Source organism: Rattus norvegicus, chromosome 15, assembly GCF_036323735.1.
Source record: "Rattus norvegicus strain BN/NHsdMcwi chromosome 15, GRCr8, whole genome shotgun sequence".
NCBI classification, from domain to species: domain Eukaryota; kingdom Metazoa; phylum Chordata; class Mammalia; order Rodentia; family Muridae; genus Rattus; species Rattus norvegicus.
Window position 1 is genome coordinate 43514221 of NC_086033.1, and position 14571 is coordinate 43528791.

Consider the following 14571-nt stretch of genomic DNA (forward strand, 5'->3'; position numbering starts at 1 on the left):
ATGTGGGAGTGATCACGAGGAGCTAAAGGTTGCGCTTCCACAGAAATGTTACCGTGGGCCGCTAGTGCCCGGCCCCAGCAGAGCGAGGCCCCCGCGCGGGGCAGGCCTACCCGGCTGTGCCGCCGTAGCAGCTCCCAGGCACTGCCGCTCGCGCCTCCGCCCGCCACGGCCGCAAGCTCAAGGCTGCCCGGTCCTTCCCACCAGCCTTTCCTGCCCTGCCCGGGTCCTCAGGCTTGCATGCTGCTCGGACTCCTACCGGCTTCCAGTCAGGGACGAGCCACCGCTGTTGCCTGAGTGAAAGTCCGCTTCCCACAAGCCGCTCTGGCCGCCGGCTGCAAGCCTCCCAGGCCGCGCCGGATCCTCCGCTCCCCCTGCCGGCCGGCGGCCATTTCCGACCGGCGCCGGCGGAACTTGCCGAAGCTGGGCCGGAAACCGCCGAACCTGCGTTTACTACCGAGAGGAAAGCACCGATCTGTTCGTAACTTTCCGGACGCGTCCGGAGGCACAGGCGGAGCGGGCAGTGGGCTCTGCCCTTCGGAATCCCAGGAGCAGGCTGGGTGCCGGTGACTGTGAGAAGGGTCAGGAGCTCGGCTTTGAGGAGGGGCCCCACTAATCTGGGTAACCCTCAACCTAAAAATAAGCCCATGCCCAGATGAGGTACCCTGTGCTAGCAATGACCCACAGTTCTGAAGCCCTGTATCGGCAATGATCCACAGTTCTGAACACTTTTAAATATTTAGCTGCAAATAAAGGGCGGGTCTGAATGAATGCTTAGGGGAAAAAAAAAAAACCCCAGCTTTGCAAAACAACAGATTAATCAACCTTGCAAATTGTGGGCTAAAAAGAATTATCTTTAAATAGTTTAAAGCCAGCCCCTTAGGTTTGGGATTTGCCAAGACCTTTCAATTACAGAGAGAACATAGAGAGAATGGGGTGGGGGGAGGTGGAAGGGAGGGAGAGAGGGAAGAGATAGGAACAATCTTAAAAGTGACACGAGGTCACCGGAGTTAATTCAGAAAACAGTTCAAAATCATCTTTTAAAACTAACAATTGTAGTATAGTCTAAAGTCCGATTGCTTTGAGGTATTTATTTTAGTCCCCCAAAACAAGGCTGTTACCTCAGGGCTTCCTCTATAGAGTCCAGACACACCCGGCCAGGTTGGCTCACTTCCATCCCTGTGCTTGGGTGGTCTGTTACTTTAAGGAGAACTGAGGCCCAGAGATGGTCTCACAGCTGCTGACCCTTCCACCTGCCCTTCCTGGGAGCACCCGGACCCAGTGCTCAGAAAAGGGAGGCTGAGAAAACAGGATTCCGCTCCCACAGCAGACAGTTTGCAAAACAAAACTTAAAAAAAAAAAACAAAAAAAAAAACACTGACAACCTATTTTCTGGAACAGTCTCTTCATCCTTCTGGTCTCTCCATCCACCTCCAAGTCAGGCTTCACTCTTTCCCCACCTGTCTTAATTTACTCTCCTGTCACTGTGATAAAACACCATGACCAAAAGCATCGTGGGGAGGAACGGGTTTATTAGGCTTACATCCCAATCACAGTTTATCCTTGAGAGGAGCCGAGGCAGGAACTTTATTTAAAGCAGGGCAGGGCCCCTGGAGGCAGAAATTGAAACAGAGGCTGTGCAGTTAGGCTGTTCACTGGCTCCTTCCCCACAGCTGGCTCAGTTTTCTTTGTTACACACTAGAGACCACCTGCCCAAGGGTGGCTCTGTCCACCATGGGCTGGGTCTGCCCCTATCAGTCATTAATCATGAAAATGCCCTCCCAGAGACTTGTCCACAGGCCAATCTGACAGAGTTTCTCTCTCCCTCTTCCTCTCTTCCCCTTTCCCCCTCCCCACTCCCTTTCTCTCCACTTGGGGGAGGACATTTTGAGATCTCCCTCTACATGTCTCTGTCTATTCTGGAACTCGCTATGTAAACCTGGCTGACCTGAAACTCACAAAGATCTGCCTGCCTCTGCTGGAATTAAAGGCACGTGCCACCCGCCCACACCTGAGGTTCCGTATTGTCAGAAGACCCTAGCTTGTGTCAAGTTGACAAAAACAAACAAACAAACAAACAAACAAACAAACAAAAAAAACACTAACCATTGCACTATCCTTCCTCCTTCCCTTTCTGGGGACATGTAACTCTCCTCTCTCCTACTGAGAACAGGAGGTAGGAACTGACTAGACAGGTAGGGGCACAGAGAGAAATCAGCCCCTTTCTTGGCTAAAGACTGGTAATGCTTTGGGAATGTCCATAACTCTGCTTGCCAGAAGCCAAAGACGCCACAAGTGCCTAAGCCAATTGTGTCTGATTGTGCCATGGCCAGAGGCTGGAGACGCCAGGAAGGAGGTCTTCCTCTCTTTCCTCCAGAGGAATACTCCTTTCCTGGAAGCCATACTGAGGCTGTGACCCAAACTGCAAGGACCTCAACACCTGGAATGGAAACCGGACTGACCTGCTCATCCTCCGTCCTTCCTGCATCCACTAAACCCCTAGTGACTTGCAGACAGTGAAGCTCAATGGGGTCCCACTCCCTGGGGGTTGGGGAGACCTTCCCACTGTACAGGAGCTCCACCTTCGTTCTCTCCCTATAGTAGGTTTCCCCCCAACCCCCTCCCCCCCACTTAACTCTCACCCTCTCTGTGGTACATACATTTCATTCTTTGAATTTGAGACACAAGAACCCAAAAGCCTCTGGCTTGGGGTGGTTGTGAGGTTGTTGAGTTTCCAGGACCCTCACCTCCCAAGCTAAGCACAGAAGAGCTGACTGAGAAAGCTTCTGCTGCCATCAAAAATGCCAAGATATCCCTGTAATTTCTTTGCCATTGACACTAGACTCTCCCTCTCCCTTTAAGGAGAAACAAACACACACACCCAAATCTCTACTCTCACCACTGACATCAAAGAACAACTCCTTCCTATTTTTTCTTTCTTTTTTTTTTTTTTTTTGAGAAATGTCAGGGACATAGGATTTTATAAACTGGAGAACCGAAAGCGGGGAAAGCTTTGTCTGTTCGGCCTGAACTTCCCTTCAGCAGTTCCTCTACTTGGCTTTCTTCCAGAGATGTGTAGCAGCGGCAGCAGGAAGAACCGGGCAATGGGACAGGATAGGAGACAAGGTAAGAATTTCCAAGGTTTGGTTCATTTCCATATTGGCAAGTGCAGACTTGCAGATAACAGCTGCCCCGAGGACTTAGTCATCCCGTGGACCTGGATAACGCAACACATTGCTGCTCCTATCTCTGACTAACTTGATTTTAACTGTACCTAAGCTTCAGCGAGAAAAGGGGGATTCACCTGAAACTAAGTGGACATTACACTTGGCTGCTGCTCTCTGGCTGTCGCCCAGCACCTCTCAGTCTCCTGCCCCAGCTCCTTCTAAAAGGTGTGCCAAACCAGCGGTGTGGCTCTAGCTTTCCCTGACACCACTTCTTGCCACTTCGAGTGGTTGTTGAGTATCAGTTCCATCTGCAACAGCTCCTTTGCAGCGGTGCCCTAGATACCATCACAGCCCCAACATCCCATGAGTGCATATTTATGAATACTTAATTGGCAGTAGGTTATACCTTTTACACTGCTGTCTCATTTTAGTCTAGCTAGGAGTTACCACCCTATAGAGAAGAACGTTCCAGGAAGCAGATGCCTGGGACCACAGAGTGCACAGCAGAGTCCAGGACTCAAAGCCATTGTGACCTGGAACCCCACGTTCTTGACCAGAAAAACCTAGGTATTTCACCAAGATGTTAAATTTACTATTTCCCACAGTGAATTAATTTCTTTTTTTTTTTTCTTTCTTTTTTTCGGAGCTGGGGACTGAACCCAGGGCCTTGTGCTTGCTAGGCCTGAGCTAAATCCCCAACCCAGTGAATTAATTTCTATCCCTTCCTCCTTGCTCTCCCAGAATGTCCTGGTTTATAATGACTTTACCTTCATCTTTCCCAAGACAGAAACTCCAAAGCTGGCATAACTTTTGCTGTTCCTCTCTCTCTCTCTCTCTCTCTCTCTCTCTTTGGAGCTGAGGACCGAACCCAGGACCTTGCGCTTGCTAGGCAAGCGCTCTACCACTGAGCTAAATCCCCAACCCCTCTCTCTCTCTCTTTTAAAAAGATTTATTTATTGATTATATGTATGTGAGTACACTGACGTTATCTTCAGACACACCAGAAGAGGGCATCAGATCCCATTACAGATGGTTGCAAGCCCACAGTGTGGTTGCTGGGAATTGAACCCAGGATCTCTGGAAGAGCAGTCAATGCTCTTAACCACTGAGCTATCTCTCCAGCCCCCTCACTGTTTCTCTTTACACTTTTTTTTTTTTTTTGGTTCTTTTTTTCCCCCGGAGCTGGGGACCGAACCCAGGGTCTTGTGCTTCCTAGGTAAGCGCTCTACCACTGAGCTAAATCCCCAGCCCCCTCTTTACACATATATTCAGTCACCAAGACCTAAAGCCTTAAGGTTTCTGCCACCCATCTTTCAAAAGTCTAATACCTACCCTGGATCAAGTCCCCTTTATTTCTCCCAGAGACTTCTGTATCAACCAAAGTTTCTGGCTCAAAAATCTTTATCATGTACGCAGCGTTTTCTTTCCTCCAGGAAGGAGCTGAAGTTAGGACGCCTGCAACAGAGCCAGACCTCACTGGCCTCGCTGTGGGCGGAACGAGTACGGTGTTTACCCTCTCTACCTTGCATTTCAGAACCTAATCAGAAATGTCAGCAGTGGTGACAGGGGGATCTCTGCGAGTTCAAAGACAATCTGGTCTACAGAGCCAGTTCCAGGACAGCCAAGACTGCACAGAGAAACCATGTCTCAGAAAAAAAGGAAGGAAGGAAGGAAAAGAAATAGGTTTGCATTGTGATTTAACAACCACATCAAGAGATCCCGGTCTGTCCTAAGGAATTAAGACAGGAAATTAGTTAACAGAGGCTCCATTATGCCACTAGACCCTGGTGACCCAGTGTCTGCCAGCAGTGCTCTGCCTCCAACAGCTCCTAATTTTAAATTTCAAGAAGACAAATGTGATTGCTTTAATTTGGATCACATGTCCACCCCTAGATCAACTCAGCCTAAGCAACAGATCACCCCCAAACCCATCTGTAAATAGAGCTATGTCCAAAGGCAGAGGCACACCATCCACTCACGTGTTTATACATCTGACAAGTGGAGCACGTACCAAAGTTCCCCAGTGTTGCCAACATGGCAGTGCCCTCACACCATGACAGTCACCTGGAGAAAAGACACTAGATAAAGTCCAACAGCACTCGAAGGAGATCAATTCACCTACAACGAATGAAGATAATTTGACACATATTCTGGTGGTAAACAGTCAACACCACCAAGTACATCGGCAAGTTGAACAGAAGCTCACACCATCGCAGTAAAGAACAGACACAAAGGGGCTTACATCCCTGGGAAGCAGCTCAGTTGGTAAAGCACACACGGGCCTGTGATGCTGCAGGCCTGTAATCTCACAATGGAGAGGTGGAGGCAGGAGGATCTAAAGCTGTAGCAGCAGACCACATAAAACACAACATGTTTATACGGCAGTAGGAGTGAGCGCTCTGCAGATCTCAGCAGATGCTGGTATAAAGTCTCCAATGGACACAATGCTAAGGAAAAGGAACTGGGGCTGGAGAGACGAGTCAGCAGCCAAGAGCACTGACTGCTCTTGCAGAGGACCTGGGTTCTGCTCCCAGCACCTACATGATGAGTTACAACCATCCCCTTGTAACTGCACTTCCACAGGATTCCCCACTCTCCTGATCCCCCACAGACAGTGGGCACAAACACGGCTCAAAATAAATAAAATGTAGATGAAACACTCTTTCACATAAAGTAAAAGGTGATTTTTTTAAAAGAAGAAAAGAAAAAGGATCCAGGGACAAAATAAGTATAAAATATATGACTCCCAAACCGAAGTATAAAATCCTGCAAAAGCTAATCCATCCATTCAGAGTGGAGACAGGGTACGCAGACAGCCATGTTTTGGTTTTTAAGCTACCCTCTGGGCAGACATGTGTTCAATTTGTCAAAGGTCATCCAGTTGCTCACTTACACATGAGCCCTTTTACCAACATACATCACCCTTGAATGAAAAGATTTTCAATACGTAACTGGGGTGCTGCCATACGGTTACCCCAGAGCCTTCCCAGTTGTTGTCAGCTTATTCCTACAGTCCAGGAACAAAGCCACCATACTGCACAGCCTCACCTGTCTGGCTGGGAAAATGTGGTAGCAGCATGCTGGGATGTAGTCACACAACAGGGACTGCTGGGCTAAAAGCTTTAGACTTGGGGGTATTTCTAGACACTCGTACAGTGGTTCACCAAGAAAGCAGGTCTGAGAAAGCAGAATAGAGCCAACACTTGGAGGGAAGAGGACAGCCCCACGAGATGGAGGGAAGTGCCTCGTGGCTGTCACCATTCAGTTCCTTCAGTTCCAGGACCCTCCATCTGTCCCAGCTGTCATGGCAGTGGGATGCAATGGCTTGAGTTATTACCAAGAAAACCTTTAAGTCATTTACATTGACACCAAGAGCCTTGCATTCCTAGCAACCAAGCACACCTCCACTAAAGTCATTAACACACTTCACTGAGAATGACTGAGTGGTAGCTGCATGCTGACATGCCTCTGAGTGCTTGTTGGGAGTCATCCAACTTCACACTTGAACAATACAACAGTCAGCATGATGACTATTCCTACTTCCCAGATGAGGAAACAGAGACCCAGAAAAGTTGACTTCCATGGCCAAGGGATAGTGCCAGGTATGGGCCCCTCTAAGATGCCTGACACCTTAGTGGTGAAGAAGGGGGCTAATGCATGCAAGGTGAATCATGGCTGCATCTGTGGATCAGGCGAAGTTGTCTGGTTTGTTAAGGAAGTTCAGGTGTAGAAAACCTGGTTGAGAAATTGGTAAACATCTTTTTCCTTCACAAGGGACTAGCATTTTGAGTTAAAGAAATGTGAAAGCACAAAATACAGCATATGTTTATGAAACAAAACTGGATGCCAGGGGGCTGGGTAGTGATGCGTGCCTTTAATCTCAACATTCTGGAGGCAGAGGCAGGTGCCTATCTATGAGTTCTCAGCCAACCTGGTCTACAGAGCAAGTTCCAAGATGCCCAAGACTATATAGAGAAACTCTGTCTTCAAAACCCAAAACAAACCTGGACGCCGGAGGGATGCCTCTGGGAAAGGAGCTGAGTTATTTCCCAGCACCCATGTCAGCTCACAGCCTCCCATAATTCTAGTGACAGAAGATCCAGTGCCCTCTTCTGACCTCCCCGGGCAGCAGACAAATACATGTTGCATACAGGGATACAGAGAGAGAGAGAGAGAGAGAGAGAGAGAGAGAGAGAGAGAGAGAGAGACTGACTCACACACATAAAATAAGCCTAAAAATAAAAAATATTTTTAAACCACAAAAGCTGTGTTCTTTCACCAGGAAAAGTATTTACAAGCACCAAAAATGTTTTCTTAGGGAGGAGTCCCTGCTGGTGACTTACTCTTCCCCAGTGATGACTGCCCAAGAGAATCTGGACGGCAGTCTCATGATGAGAGATTAATATCACAAGATCTTCAGCTTTAGGGAAGGAAGCTTCTGTAGTTACTTCCCCCAAGGGCAGCTGCCAGACCCACAAGCCACTCAACAAAGATGCCATCAGTGACCCTGACAACCTTCACAAAGTAAGATTCAGGAGTTGTGGGTGAGGTAAGTCAGATAAGCGTTGGTTCTCTGTAATACTCAGATTTCTCTTTTTAAAAAAAATGCTGAAAACCACCCTTGCAGATTTTTTCTACACATAAGTGACTGGGCAATTTTGTGGTTTATAATTAGAACAATGCATGACAATTTCTAGATTAGGGCTCCAGGGTGACTCTTGGAAGCCTGGACGACTGTCAGCGCTAAAGAGTGAGAAGGTTGGTCTCCAAGCTTCAGGGGCAGCACTCACTACACTGCTAAATGGCTCCCCCTCCAAGTCTAAGCTTTGATGTTACCTTTCTTAAGTGGCTGACTTTTGTCTGCCAAAAATTGGTAGAACATTTGGAGTGGTGAGTAGATAATTTATGGCAAGAACATCAAGTTAACATCAGCTCCAAGCCAAAGCACATTTTATTGTTTAAAGACAAAAACAAACCTATTTGTAGATTAGGGTAGGGCATGGGTAGTCATACACTTTGCCAAGAGAAGTAGGAGGCCCTGGGTTTTGTCCTCAGCACTTCAACATACACACAGACACAGACACAGACACAGACACAGACACAGACACACACACACACACACACACACACACTACACACACACATGCTCACACACACACGCGCTCACACACACACTCACACACACACATGCTCACACACACGCGCTCACACACACACACTCACACACACATGCTCACACACACATGCTCACACACACATATACACACACACAGACACACACAAACTCACACACACACATGCTCACACACACATGCTCACACACACACACACATGCTCACACACACACAGACACACACACACACAAACACATGCTTACACAGAGAGAAAGAGAGAGAGAGAACAGAACAAAAGCACCATTTTGTTAAGTCATGAACACCATGTCACAGTATTGCCTTATGACTATGAAAAGTAAGTTTTGCACTAGCTTCTTTTCAGAAACCTTAGCCTAATTCAAGCCTGTTAACTGCATTAAGACCTCTAGCCTGAATTAAATTAATTAAATAAATCATGGTAGTGGGGCTGGACCTGTAGGTAGCCAGTTTGCCTAACATAGGCAAGACTCTAAGTTTCATTCCCAGCATCTCAAAAAAGAAAAAAAAAATCACATTAGCGAATAGATATCAAAAATGTCACTAACATTTTCTAAGTCTGACCCTGGGAGCTCTGTCTGATGATAGCCTTCCCACTAAAGCAAACACCAAAACTCATCCTAAATTACATCATCAGGTAGCAAAGCTGTTCAGATAAGCACACCGCAGCACTGACCATTTGAAGGACTTCGTGTACTGAGAGTTATAACCAGAGAAGAGTAAACCTAGGCAGGGTGGTGGCTTCACACCAGTGTCACATTTGTATGCAGCTCCAAGCCTCTCCTTACACCAGGACGTCACCCCCTTACTTCAAAAGTCAACAGCTTGGGGCTGGGGATTTAGCTCAGTGGTAGAGCGCTTACCTAGGAAGCGCAAGGCCCTGGGTTCGGTCCCCAGCTCCAAAAAAAAAAAAAAAAAAAAAAAGTCAACAGCTTGATACCTGTCATCTACAAACCATCTTATGTGGAAAAGTCCTTCCAGTAAGCAAACGGTTACAGAGGCTTTGTTTTGTTTCCTAGTTAAAGTTTTTTTCACACAATATATTCTGATCACACTTTTCCCCCCTCTCCCAACTCCTCCCAGATCCTGCCCACCTACCCGACTCCCCATTCTCTCTTTAAAAAACAATGACAAAAAGAAAGCAAAATCCACACATGTGGGCACACGGGCTCACACGTGAAGGAGCACACACAAAGAGAACAAAAACATACAACAAAAGAGCAATAAGACAGAACATGCCCAAACAAAGCAACCTGAGAAAAACGTCTACAAAACTCCACTGAGTTCATGTTAACCATCTAATGCCGGACAAGTGGTCTACCCTGAAGTATGGCTAATTTACTTGGTGAATTAACCACGGAAGAAAACTGTTTTCCTTTACAAATGAGAATCAGCTGCAGATAGGTTCTTGGTTAGGGGTGGGAGCTTGCTGGAAGCTCTGAAGGTCCTATGCATGCTACTATCCAGTCCTCGGGGTTCGTATGGGCCTCAGGCCTGCTCTGTTTGGAGGACCGTGGCCTTGATGTCCTCCATCCTCCTCTGACTCCACTTCTTCATAGCTTCCTGAGCAGTGACAGGAGGTTTACTGAAGATATCCCGTTTAGGACTGAAGCTCCAACAGAGACGTTCGTGTGTGTGTGTGTGTGTGTGTGTGTGTGTGTGTGTGTGTGTGTGTGTGTGTGTAAGATTTATTTATTTTGGGTTGGGGATTTAGCTCAGTGGTAGAGCGCTTGCCTAGGAAGCGCAAGGTCCTCGGTTCGGTCCCCAGCTCCGAAAAAAAGAACCAAAAAAAAAAAAAAAAAAGATTTATTTATTTTATGTGAATACACTGTTGCTCTCTTCAGACACACCAGAAGAGGGCATCAGATCTCATTACAGATGGTTGTGAGCCACCATGTAGTTGCTGGGAATTGAACTCAGGACCTCTGGAAGAGCAGTCAATGTTCTTAACCACTGAACCATCTCTCCAGCCCCAACAGAGACGTTCTTAAGGAATGTCAATGAAGTTGGACCTGGTGGCATATGCCTGTAATTCCTAGCACTTAAGGGTAAAGGTAGGAGGATCAGAAATTCAAGGCTAGCCTTAGCTACATTTGCAAATTTGAGGCCAACACGAAACCTTGTCTCTAACAAGCAAATACATATATCAATAAATTTAGTTAATTTTTATTTATGTGTGTATATGTGTGTGAGAACATATGCCACTCATGGGCCGATGCCATGGATGCCAGAAGGGTATAGGGTCTCTGGAGTTGGAGTGACAGGTGGTTATGAGCCATCTGATATGGGTGCTGGGAATTGAACTCAGGTCCTCTGCAAAAGTAGAAATTACTCTTAACGATTAATCATCTCTCTGTGATTTTCTTAACCAATGTGGCTATAAAATCAAAGTTTAATGTGCAATTTCTAGGAGTAATCACACTGTGCATATCCAAAAGATGAGTCACATGTTAACATCTGGAGCTTCTACTGGGGGGGCAAAAATCAATAGTTTCTACCACCTGGAATTTCCAAAGGAAAGAAAAATGTGAAAGTTTTAAACTAGTTCATAGAGGCTTCCAGAGAGATTCTGTTGGAGAAAATTTCTATTTTCTTTAATATTACTAATATTAACTCTCAGTCTCAGTGGTGGGAACATGACACTATAGGGGCCAAGTAACCATTAGAACAAAATAATCACCATCCCTCACCCAACCGAAACCATCAGCCAGAAATATGGTCACATTTTCATGGCTACATCTGGGTCCTATGTAACCATAGTTTTACAAATTCATCAGTTTAAGGAACAAAAATATAATTATCCAAAGTTCATCTCTAACAGAGACTGTTCTCAGACCTGCATAATTACATGTTGTAGACATGCATAATTACATCATGTTATTGAGAGAAGCTTATCGCTAAGGTGATGTGGTGGCCACTCAGAAACAAACCCTTGACAGAAATGATGCGATCAAGGCAGAAATACATCAATTGCATGTGATAATATAGTACATATGGAAACTGTTAAAAGCCACAGTGCACCTGTATTGCTCATATGTATCATATCTAATGAATGTTGTGTGTTATACATATCACGTATGTTATATATGTATGTATGTATGTATGTATGTATGTATGATTCATATAACGGTGATGATGATGCATGTTGTCAACTTGACAGTATCTAGAATCACCCGGACTACGGGCATCTGAGTGTGCCTGCAAATGGTTATCTTGATTAAACTCTCTGTAACAGAGAGACTCATCTTAATGTGAGCAGGACATTTCCCTAATCATGGATCCTAGACTGTTGTAAGCAGAAAGAGAGACACACAGGCATCTATCGCTCCCGTCTCCTGACTGTGGATACAACACCGGCTGCTTAGTGCTTCCGCGGTCTGGACTCTTCTGTACCTTGAACTGTGCACTGAAGCAAGCCCTTTCACTGTTAAGGGGCTTTTACCAGAGTGTTTTCTCACAGTAATAGGAGAGGTGAGTATGCTGAAACAGTGAGATATCTTTTTTTACTGCCATGTTTAGTTAGTGCTTCCAGGTCACGGGTGTAAGTTTCTTGCTACGTCTATACACCAACTCCCTCAGGGTTTTAACACATGATCCTCAGGCATCTCACTCGTGGGTAGTTCACAATGGTAGTTTGTGGGCTGAGATAGGATGACCTGTTCAGTACTCACAGATACAGGAGACAGGCAAGAACAAGTTTTTATTTTATGTGTACAATTATGTACATTATGTAGATGGTTGTGAGTTGTCATGGGTTCTGGGAACTGAACCTGGGTCCTCTGTAACAGAAGCAAGTGCTCTTATCCACTGAACCATCTCTCTCTAACCCCTTTATTTAGTAGGTTTTAAACAAAGTGGTCTATCTGATTGAGAGAATGCCTGTTCTTCTGAGATTATGCTGAGATTATGTCCTTTCTCTTTAATGGCAAATTGTGCTCTCATGAAGCGATACTGCTGGTCGATGGCTGCTGTACGTTCCTTACTGGACAAAATGCTAAATACCCCTGTTTGGATACTTGCCACTCAGTTTTTAACACGTTACTCCATAACATCTAGGGGTATGGCAACTACCAGTGTGCCCAACTACACCGGCCTTGGCATTTTAAAGGATGCAGGGCAATAACACACACTCATGCATGCTCACAAATGGCATGCATTGCTGGAAACACTCCTTCAGTAGTAGACTCCCATAGCCCCCAGGGACCACTGCATGCTTCCACTTATACTCCAGTGCAGTCCCCTCTACAGTGTAACCAAGGATGCTTGGTGTGACTAACAGAAAGTCAAAAGTGGTGGTATGTTAGTCAGGTGGTGGTGGTGCAAGCCTTTAACCCACCACTAGGGAGGCGGAGACAGGTGGATCTCCAAATTCAAGGCTAGCCTGAACTATAGAGTGAGTTCCAGGATAGCCAGGGCTACACACCCTGGGGGTTTTTTGTTTTTGTTTTTAAAAATGATGATATATCATCCCCAAGATTTAGTGAGGTCTTTCAGGTCCCCCTTTGATTACTCTCTCTTGTATCATTCAGTTCATAAAACCTCACCATCAGGGACTGGAATGATAACCCAGCAAGTAAAGGCACCTTGGCTAAGCCTGATGACGAATGACAAGGTCAGTCTCCAGGACCCACACAGTACAAGTAGATAGCCAACTCTCTCTCTCTCTCTCTCTCTCTCTCTCTCTCTCTCTCTCTCTCTCTCTCACACACACACACACACACACACACACACACACACACACACACACACAGTGGCACACACGCTCAACATATACAAGCTAAAATGTTTTCAGAAAACAAAACCATCTTACCTTGAGGTCATAGCATGTCACAGAGAGACCCTTGTGGAGAGGAGTCAAGGCCCCTGCCTGGGAACTGTAGATGCATTAAACCTCATCAGAGACCCAAGCCACATCATTCCTGAATCTCTAAACCTTCTAAAAGTTTGAGATAATAACACTGGCATTCTTTTTTTTTTTTAAAGATTTATTTATTTATTTTGTATATGAGTACACTGTAGCTGTCTTCAGACACACCAGAAGAGGGCATCAGATTCCATTACGGGTGGTTGTGAGCCACCATGTGGTTGCTGGGATTTGAACTCAGGACCTCTGGAAGAGCAGTCGGTGCTCTTAACCACTGAGCCACCTCTCCAGCCCAACACTGGCATTCTAAACCCCTGATTTTGAAGTAATCTGTTAGAGGAATGGGAATTTTTTTATATCGATTCATTTATTTATTATATATAAGTACGCCATAGCTGTCCTCAGACACACCAGAAGAGGGCATAAGATCTCACTACAGATAGTTGTGAGCCACTATGTGGTTGCTGGGATTTGAACTCAGGACCTCTGGAAGAGCAATCAGTGCTCTTAACCACTGAGCCATCTCTCCAGCCTGAGCAATGGGAAATTATCATAACTCCTTTACCCTCCCCTCCTCCATCATCACCATCAGAAGCTCCTGGTATGCTCTGTGCCTGTGCTGGAGGAGAAGAGGGGATCGAAGGGGGCTCCTTTCCATTCCCCAGGCTTCAGTTTGCTTAATCCCACAACTTCCGTTGCTTCTTCAATTACTCATGTTGACCTTTGTGCTCAGTAAACGAGATCTTCCATCTCCAGCAGCAAATCAGTTCCACAAGTTTGCAGGCTTTGTGAGAGTAGTCAGACCGAGTAAACATGGCATCTTGTGAAGTTTTAGAAATCTGGTACGTTTCTGTTGACTGGCTCTCTGACCCCAGCTGTGACATCGTCACTAGGCCCATATTTAGCTCCGCAGAGATACAAACCTCCATATGCTTCATGAAGGCAGCAGATGTGATCTCTTTTAAATACTGCCCTTCTGCCTTCACAGTTATGTATAAGCGCTAGAATAAAAATAATAGTATTATAGCCAGTGTTCCTCTGGGAGATGCAAAGATGTCTGTTTAGGGAACTACCATGGTATAGCACTCAGAGGATGGATGGATGGATGGAGAGATGGAGGGATGGATGAGAGAGAGAGAGAGAGAGAGAGAGAGAGAGAGAGAGAGAGAGAGAGGCCATGGCTTAGAATGAAATGTGAGAGGAGATGGATGAAAGGGCACACTAGAAAGGGTCCACGGATGGGTCCTGGAGGGAAAGTGACACGGAGCTCAGGTTCCAGCTGGGGAGCTCAAGTCCCAGTGACTGCTGTTTAAAATAGCAACTGCTATTTTTGGACTTCAAGTTATTTGTGTTGCTAAGGATATAAAATCGCCCATTAATATCTTCATTAATA

At 46.0% G+C, this 14571-nt stretch overlaps 1 protein-coding gene and 1 long non-coding RNA gene across 9 annotated transcripts in view; one reads left to right on the forward strand and one right to left on the reverse strand.

Moving 5' to 3' along the window:
- Positions 1–14571, reverse strand: part of Extl3 (exostosin-like glycosyltransferase 3) — a 90468-nt gene that overhangs the window by 44928 nt on the left and 30969 nt on the right. For 4 of the 8 annotated variants that reach the window (XM_039093618.2, XM_039093623.2, XM_063274597.1 and 1 more), the window contains exon 1: positions 257–667. The exons of 2 other annotated variants lie outside the window; for them this stretch is intronic. The gene's annotated coding sequence lies outside the window, so the exon portion shown is untranslated. Of the gene's footprint in view, positions 1–110; positions 668–14571 lie in introns of those variants that run through there. 2 more of the 8 variants (XM_063274596.1, XM_006252206.5) reach the window with 2 other exon arrangements.
- Positions 2660–5837, forward strand: LOC134482133 (uncharacterized). The gene is made up of 2 exons (XR_010058181.1): positions 2660–3123; positions 4699–5837. It is a non-coding gene; the product is annotated as an uncharacterized LOC134482133 (long non-coding RNA).